Genomic DNA, 9,528 nt, shown 5'->3' with positions numbered 1-9,528 from the left:
GTCGCCGCGCCGCCCCTCACGCACCGTCGCCGTCCCCTGCCCGTCGCCCTCACCGCGCCCCTCATGTCGTCGCCATCCTGTGAGGTTGAATTTTGCTAATTTAATTTGATGTGTAGTAATTTAGATGTGTAGTTAATTGAGTTAGATTTTGTTAGATTTTTTGTTAGATTTTTTTGTAGTTCACAGATTTTTTGTTAGATGTGTACGTAGTAATTTAGATGTGTAGTTCATAGATTTTTTTTCATATTGTGTTAGATTTTTTTCTGTTAATAGATTTTTTTGGTGATATTATTGTTGAATATGCATGTTTGTATGTTTATATATATGCAAAGATCGAATATGTCAATTTTTTATGATTTTTTCCTGTTCATAGAATTTTATGATTTTTCTCTGTTGTAATTTTGTTCATAGAATTTTAATGATTTTTTTGTTCATAGAATTTTCTTTGTCAATTTATGTATATGTTCATATTGTGTATGTATAGGAAAATTGTGTATGATCAAAGTCATTTATGAATATGTTCATATTTAGAAGAAAAAGCAGGAGAGGAAAAAGGAAAATAAGAAGAGAAAGTGTTTAATATAATTAGTTAGAAAAATAATAGACCTAGCTAGTTAAACTAGTTTATTTTTAGTATAGTACTACTTTATTTTATTTATAGTAAGTGCTTAATATATAGTTGAACTAGTTGATTTAATAAACTACTTTGTTTTACTATAGAAGTAGTTTATTTTTAGTAAGTACCACTTTATTTATTTATAGTAAGTGCTTAGTAGTTGATTTAATAAAACTACTTTATTTTATTATATACAGAAGTAGTTCCCGCATCGACGTCGACGATGCCTATCCCGCATCCTCGTCGTCGACTCGGCGGTGGAGGCCTGCTTAATCAGGGTCATGTTCGGGACTGGGCTCCGTCGGGCTGGTATTGGGAGGTGCTACCTTCCGGGGGCGTAGGTTCATGAGGAGCCAGCCCTTTGTTGACCCGATCCTTATTTGGTGGCAGTCGCGTGGGCCAGTGACAGTGCCGAGGCTTCCGGACACCGCGGAGGTGGTACGTCACCGTGTCAGCGAGGAGGACGAGCACGTCCGTCGCTACATGGTTGCGTTGGAGGGCAGGTTCGACAATACCTGGCAGGTTCTTCAGGGATCTCACCGGAGCTATGATCCCGTGATGGTTCCTTATCTTTGGGTGTCCACCGCCCGCGACGATACCCGTCGGGCGCTACGGTTCTAACTGTATTAGCAATGCTATATGTATGATAGTATTCGAGGAGTATTAATGATAATATTCAACACAAGAGATGATGTACTTTTGCTTATAATTGAATACATGCTAATTTGAATACTACTTTATTTTACATTTTGGTTTTTCTTATTGAATGCTCATATTGCAAAAGTACTCCTACTTTGAATGCTAAAATTGGAGAGCACTATGCAGAAATCTAGGAGCCCCCTCCATCATCCACGCCGTCGTGGGGGTAGCTTCTCCTTCATTCCCATGTAATAATGCACTCGGGAAAGAAAGGAGGAGCTACCACATCACCGATAGTCAACCCGTAATTAATATTAATGATCTAATTTAGGTTTTTTAGTACAGATATTTAATTGTACAAGTTTAATATTTGAATTATGAACATATGCCAGAAATGTCGTACTCGGACGACGAAAAGCGCCCGGGGGAGTGCGACTGGTGCCACGACGACCGAGGTATGTGCGAGAGGTTCCTTGAGCTGGACGAAGATCGGCGCTTCAGCATTAAGCTCGAGGAGACCTTCGATGTTGAAAACAGTACGCAACGATGATACGTCTCCATCGTATCTATAATTTTGGATTGTTCCATGCCAATATTCTTCAACTTTCATATACTTCTGGCAACTTTTTATACTATTTTTGGGACTAACATATTGATCCAGTGCCCAGTGTCAGTTCCTGTTTGTTGCATGTTTTATGTTTCGCAGAAAACCAATATCAAACGGAGTCCAAACGGGATAAAGACGGACGGAGAATTATTTTGGAATATTTGGGATTTTCCGGAGGAAGAATCAACGCGAAACGGTGTCTGAGGTGGCCACGAGACAGGGGGGCGCACCCACACCCCCTGGGCGCGCCTGGCACTCTTGTAGGCCACCCATAAAGCGGTTGATACCCTTCTTTTGCCGCAAGAAAGCTAATTTTATGAGAAAAATCTGGGCGAAATATTCACCCCAATCGGAGTTACGGATCTCTGGATATTAAAGAAATGGTGAAGGGGTAGAATCTGAGAACGCAGAAACAGAGAGATTGATCCAATCTCGGAGGGGCTCTCGCCCTCCCACGCCATGGGAGCCAAGGACCAGAGGGGAAACCCTTCTCCCATTTAGGGAGGAGGTCAAGGAAGAAGAAGAAGAAGGGGGGGGGCTCTCTCCCCCTTGCTTCCGGTGGCGCCGGAACGCCGCCAGGGGCCATCATCATCACCGCGATCTTCACCAACACCTCCATCATCTTCACCAACATCTCCATCACCTTCCCCCATCTATATCCAGGGGTCCACTCTCCCACAACCCGCTGTACCCTCTACTTGAACATGGTGCTTTATGCTTCATATTATTATCCAATGATGTGTTGCCATCCTAGGATGTGTGAGTAGATTTTCGTTGTCCTATCGGTGATTGATGAATTTCTATGATTGGTTTGAGTTGTATGTTTTATTATTGGTGCTGTCATATGGTGCCCTCCGTGTCGCGCAAGCGTGAGGGTTCCCGCTGTAGGGTTTGCAATATGTTTATGATTTGCTTATGGTGGGTGGCGTGAGTGACAAAAGCACAGACCCGAGTAAGTAGGTTGTTTGCATATGGGATAAAGGGGACTTGATACTTTAATGCTATGGTTGGGTTTTACCTTAATGAATCTTTAGTAGTTGCGGATGCTTGCTAGAGTTCCAATCATAAGTGCATATGATCCAAGTAGAGAAAGTATGTTAGCTTATGCCTCTCCCTCAAATAGAATTGCAATAGTGATTACCGGTCTAGTAATGTAGTCAATTGCTTAGGGACAATTTCACAACTCCTACCACCACTTCTCCACACTCGCTATATTTACTTTATTGCTTCTTTATCTAAACAGCCCCTAGTTTATATTTACGTGTTCTTTATTCTTGCAAACCTATCCTATCACACCTACAAAGTCCTTCTAGTTTCATACTTGTTCTAGGTAAAGCGAACGTCAAGCGTGCGTAGAGTCGTATCAGTGGCAGATAGGACTTGAGAGAGTATTTGTTCTACCTTTAGTTCCTCGTTGGGTTCGACACTCTTACTTATCGAAAGAGGCTACAACTATCCCGTATACTTGTGGGTCATCAAGACCTTTTTCTGCCGCCGTTGCCGGGGAGTCATAGCGTGGGGTGAATATTCTCGTGTGTGCTTGTTTGCTTTATCACTAAGTAATTTTTATTTGCTGTTCTAAGTTGTTCTCTATCTTTAGTTATGGATATGGAACACGAAAGACCAAAAAAATTAGGTGTACTTGCTACTCATGGAGATGGGGTAACTCCTAAAACCCTCGATTCTCACTTTGTGGAAGATATTAAGTACTACTTTGATAATCCTGAGAAAACCCCATTCAACTTTATAATGGGAGACACGTTGGATCAACGTGAATACTTTAGGGATTATCGCTTGACACAAAAAGGGAAACTATTATGGGATCAATTTATTATGTTGCGTTGGTATGCTCGGGATCTATGCTTGAGATATGATATTACTTTGTTGCTCTAGGATGAAGGCTCCACACCTTCCCTTTTCATGCAAATTTAATGATAATGAAACCTTAGCTTCTTATTCTAATGGTATATATGATTACTATGATGTTGAACAAATTGAAGAATTTGTTGCTTTTAAGGCTGCTTATGAAATTGAATCTTTGTTTAAAAAGTATGAAGCTTTAGATGATGATGTTTATAGGCCTGAAAATCTTGCTATACTTAGATATTGCTATGAAAATTATGAATACAATTACTATATTAATGCATTTATTGAGAAAGTCTCCGCTGTCCAAGAAGAGATTAATATTTTGCAGGGAGCTATGGAAGAAGAAAGTGATGAAATTATGAGCTCATTGGATGAAAAAGATGATGAGGAGAGCGAAGAACAAAAGGAGGAAGAGTGGATTGATCACCTGTGCCCACCTTCTAATGAGAGTAACTCTTCAACTCATACATTGTTTAATTCCCCTTCGTGCTTACCGAAGGATGATTGCTATGATCCCTTGAATTTGTTTGAAATATCCCTTTTTGATGATGCTTGCTATGCTTGTGGCCAAGATGCCAATATGAATTATGCTTATGGAGATGAACTTTCTATAGTTCCTTATGTTAAACATGAAATTATTGCTATTGCACCCATGCATGATAGTCCTATTATCTTTTTGAATTCTCTCGACTACACTATATTGGAGAAGTTTGCGCTTAGTAAGGATTATATTGATGGGTTGCCTTTTACCATTGCACATGATGATTTTGATGAATGTATATGCATGTGCTTGCTGCTCCTACTTGCAATTATTATGAGAGAGGAACTACATCTCCGCCTCTTTATGTTTCCCACACGATAGAATTGCAAGAATCTGCTTATACTATGCATTGGCCTTTACTTGGTGTGCATGAATTATTCTTTTATGATATGCCGATGCATAGGAAGAGAGTTAGACTTCGTTGTTGCATGATATATGTTACTTTTTGCTCACTACTAAATTACAAATCATTGTTAATTAAAATTTGCTTTGATATACCTTGGGATCCAGGTGGATCCATTACTTGAGCACTATATGCCTAGCTTAATGGCTTTAAAGAAAGCGCTGCCAGGGAGACAACCAGAAAGTTTTAGAGAGTCATTTATTTCTGTTGAGTGCTTTTATATAGTTTAAAAATAAAAAAATAAAGAGGGGAACCTAAAACTTTTCAAAAAGGAAAGTGAAAGTGAGAGAGACAAGCATTGTTGAAGTGGGAGCTAGCCTTGAACTTTGTTCATGCTCACAGAAACTTTGTGAATCTTGATTACAGAAACTTTTCATCAAAATAATTATCCCCTTGTACAATTACATTGTATTATAAAAATAATGTGCCAAGGTTTGCCTTTAGGATGTTCACAATGCTTGTTGGTTTGTACGGTGCAGGACAGAAACTTTGGCTGTAGTGATCGATTTTACATTTTTAACTCGAACGTCAAATGGTTCTGATTCCTTTTGCACTGTCTTTCTGTATGAATTGTTTATTGTTCCTAATTTTGGTAGAATTTTTGGGGTACCAGAAGTATGGTGAATGTTCAAATTGCTACAGACTGTTCTGTTTTTGACAGATTCTGTTTTTGATGCATAGTTTGCTTGTTTTGATGAATCTATCAATTTATATCAGTGGATTAAGCCATGGAAAAGCTATATTACAGTAGACACAATGCAAAAACAAAATATGAATTGGTTTTCTACAGTACTTAGAGTAGTAATTTGCTTTATTATACTAACGGATCTTACCGAGTTTTTTGTTGAAGTTTTGTGTGGATGAAGTGTCTAATCGAGGAAGTTTCGATATGAGGAAAAGGAAGAGAGGAAAGAGCTCAAGCTTGGGGATGCCCGAGGCACCCCAAGTAAATATTCAAGGAGACTCAAGCGTCTAAGCTTGGGGATGCCCTGGAAGGCATCCCCTCTTTCTTCAACAAGTATCGGTATGTTTTCGGATTCGTTTCGTTCATGCATTATGTGCAAGTCTTGGAGCGTCTTTTGCATTTAGTTTTCACTTTTCTTTTATGCACCATGCTGGTATGAGATAGTCCTTGGTTGATTTATAGAATTCTCATTGCACTTCATTTAAATCTTTTGACTATGGCTTTATGGAATGCTTCATGTGCTTCAAGTATATCGTTTGAAGTTTGGATTGCCTGTTTCTCTTCACATAGAAAAATGCCATTTGTAGAATGCTATTTTGCTTCATTTATATTTGTTAGAGCGCGGGCATATCTTTTTTAGAAAGAATTAAACTCTCTTGCTTCATTTATATCTATTTAGAGAGATGACGGGAATTGGTCATTCACATGGTTAGTCATAAAATTCTACATAAACTTGTAAATCGCCGAATATGATATGTTTGATTCCTTGCAATAGTTTTGCGATATAAAGATGGTGATATTAGAGTCATGTTAGTGGGTGGTTGTGGATTGTAGAGACACTTGTGTTGAGGTTTGCAAGTCCCGTAGCATGCACGTATGGTAACCGTTGTGTGACAAATTTGAAGCATGGGGTGTTTCTTTGATTGTCTTCCTTATGAGTGGCAGTCGGGGATGAGCGACGGTCTTTTCCTACCAATCTATCCCCCTAGGGGCATGCGTAGTAGTACTTTGCTTTGAGGGCTAATAAACTTTACAATAAGTATATGATTTCTTTATGACTAATGTTGAGTCCATGGATTATACGCACTTTTACCTTTCCATCATTGCTAGCCTCTTCGGTACCGTGCATTGCCCTTTCTCACCTCGAGAGTTGGTGCAATATTCGCCGGTGCATCCAAACCCCGTGATATGATACGCTCTATCACACATAAGCCTCCTTATATCTTCCTCAAAACATCCACCATACCTACCTATTATGGCATTTCCATAGCCATTCCGAGATATATTGCCATGCAACTTCCATCATCATCATATACATGACTTGAGCATTCATTGTCATATTGCTTTGCATGATCGTAAGATAGCTAGCATGATGTTTTCATGGCTTGTCCGTTTTTTGATGTCATTGCTACGCTAGATCATTGCACATCCCGGTACACCGCCGGAGGCATTCATATAGAGTCATATCTTTGTTCTAGTATCGAGTTGTAAGTAAATAAAAGTGTGATGATCATCATTATAGAGCATTGCCCCATAAAAAAAAGAAAAATAAAAAAAAGGAAAGGCCAAAGAAGTCTAAATAAAAAAGGGGGCCAAAGAAGCCCACCCAAAAAGAAAACCTTTTTCCACACTTGTGCTTCAAAGTAGCACCAAATTTTTCATATAGATTGTCTCCTATGTTGTCACTTTCATATACTAGTGGGAATTTTCATTATAGAACTTGGCTTGTATATTCCATTGATGGGCTTCCTCAAATGCCCTAGGTCTCCATGAGCAAGCAAGTTGGATGCACACCCACTTAGTTTCTTTTGTTGAGCTTTCATACATTTATAGCTCTTAGTGCATCCATTGCATGGCAATATCTACTCCTCGCATTGACATCAATTGATGGGCATCTCCATAGCCCGTTGATTAGCCGCGTCGATGTGAGACTTTCTCCTTTTTTGTCTTCTCCACATAACCTCCATCATTATATTCTATTCCACCTATAGTGCTATATCCATGGCTTGCGCTCATGTATTGCATGAGGGTTGAAAAAGCTGAAGCGCGTTAAAAAGTATGAACCAATTGCTCGGCTCGTCATCGGGGTTGTGCATGATGGGAGCATTTTGTGTGACGAAAATGAAGCATGGCCAAACTATATGATTTTGTAGGGATAAGCTTGCTTTGGCCTTGTTGTTTTGAAAAAGACATGATTACTTTACTGGTATGCTCGAAGTATAATTGTTTTTTATGTCAAATGATAGACTATTGCTTTGAATCACTCGTGTCTTAATATTCATGTCATGATTACATATTTGATCAAGATTATGCTAGGTAGCATTCCACATCAAAAATTATCTTTTTATCATTTACCTACTCGAGGATGAGCAAGAATTAAGCTTGGGGATGCTGATCGTCTCCGTCGTATCTATTATTTTTGATTGTTCCATGCCAATATTCTTCAATTTTCATATACTTTTGGCAACTTTTTATACTATTTTTGGGACTAACATATTGATCCAGTGCCCAATGCCGGTTCCTGTTTGTTGCATGTTTTATGCTTTGCAGAAACCAATATCAAACGGAGTCCAAATGGGATAAAAACGGACGGAGAATTATTTTGGAATATTTGGGATTTTCCAGAGGAAGAATCAACGCAGAACGGTGTCCGAGGTGGCCACGAGACAGGGGGGCACGCCCACACCACGTGCGCACGCCTGGCACTCTCGTGGGCCACCCGTAAGGCGGTTGATGCCCTTCTTTTGACGCAAGAAAGCTAATTTTATGAGAAAAATCTGGGCAAAAGATTCACCCCAATCGGAGTTACGGATCTCCGGATATTAAAGAAACGGTGAAGGGGTAGAATCTGAGAACGCAAAAACAGAGAGATAGATCCAATCTCGGAGGGGCTCTCACCCCTCCCACGCCATGGGAGCCAAGAACCAGAGGGGAAACCCTTCTCCCATCTAGGGAGGAGGTCAAGGAAGAAGAAGAAGAAGGGGGCTCTCTCCCCCTTGCTTCCGGTGGCGCCGGAACACCGCCGGGGGCCATCATCATCACCGCAATCTTCACCAACACCTCCATCATCTTCACCAACATCTCCATCACCTTCCCCCATCTATATCCAGCGGTCCACTCTCCCGCAACCCGCTGTACCCTCTACTTGAACATGGTGCTTTATGCTTCATATTGTTATCCAATGATGTGTTGCCATCCTAGGATGTCTGAGTAGATTTTCGTTGTCCTATCAGTGATTGATGAATTGCTATGATTGGTTTGAGTTGTATGTTTTATTATTGGTGTTGTCCTATGGTGCCCTCCGTGTCACGCAAGCGTGAGGGATTCCCGCTTAGGGTTTGCAATATGTTTATGATTTGCTTATGGTGGGTGGCGTGAGTGACAGAAGCACAGACCCTAGTAATTAGGTTTTTTGCGTATGGGATAAAGGGGACTTGATACTTTAATGCTATGGTTGGGTTTTACCTTAATGAATCTTTAGTAGTTGCGGATGCTTGCTAGAGTTCCAATCATAAGTGCATATGATCCAAGTAGAGAAAGTATGTTAGCTTATGCCTCTTCCTCAAATAGAATTGCAATAGTGATTACCGGTCTAGTAATGTAGTCAATTGCTTAGGGACAATTTCACAACTCCTACCACCACTTTTCCACACTCGCTATATTTACTTTATTGCTTCTTTATCTAAACAGCCCCTAGTTTATATTTACGTGTTCTTTATTCAAACCTATCCTATCACACCTACAAAGTCCTTCTAGTTTCATACTTGTTCTACGTAAAGCGAACGTCAAGCGTGCGTAGAGTCGTATCAGTGGAAGATAGGACTTGAGAGAGTATTTGTTCTACCTTTAGCTCCTCGTTGGGTTCGACACTCTTACTTATCGAAAGAGGCTACAACTATCCCGTATACTTGCGGGTCATCAAACGACGACAATAGTTTTTTTCGTAATTAAGCACGACTTCAAATATTTTAACGTGTATTTTCATCTTTTCCAATTCGACTAGCTTATACCATGCTATGCAAGACGCTATGTCTTGGAGAGGATGGGTTTTGAAGACCATGAAAGTATGAAAACCAAAAAAATTCACCTAAGGACCCATCATGGTGTGGAATTTGAAGTAAAGCTGTACAATTCTGTGAGTGTAACCCATTTTGGTTGCAAAAATTGGGAA

The sequence above is a fragment of the Triticum aestivum genome, chromosome 4B (assembly GCF_018294505.1).
Source record: "Triticum aestivum cultivar Chinese Spring chromosome 4B, IWGSC CS RefSeq v2.1, whole genome shotgun sequence".
Taxonomy (NCBI): Eukaryota; Viridiplantae; Streptophyta; class Magnoliopsida; order Poales; family Poaceae; genus Triticum; species Triticum aestivum.
The sequence above is the reverse complement of the archived record's forward strand: the minus strand, read 5'-3'. Positions refer to the sequence as shown.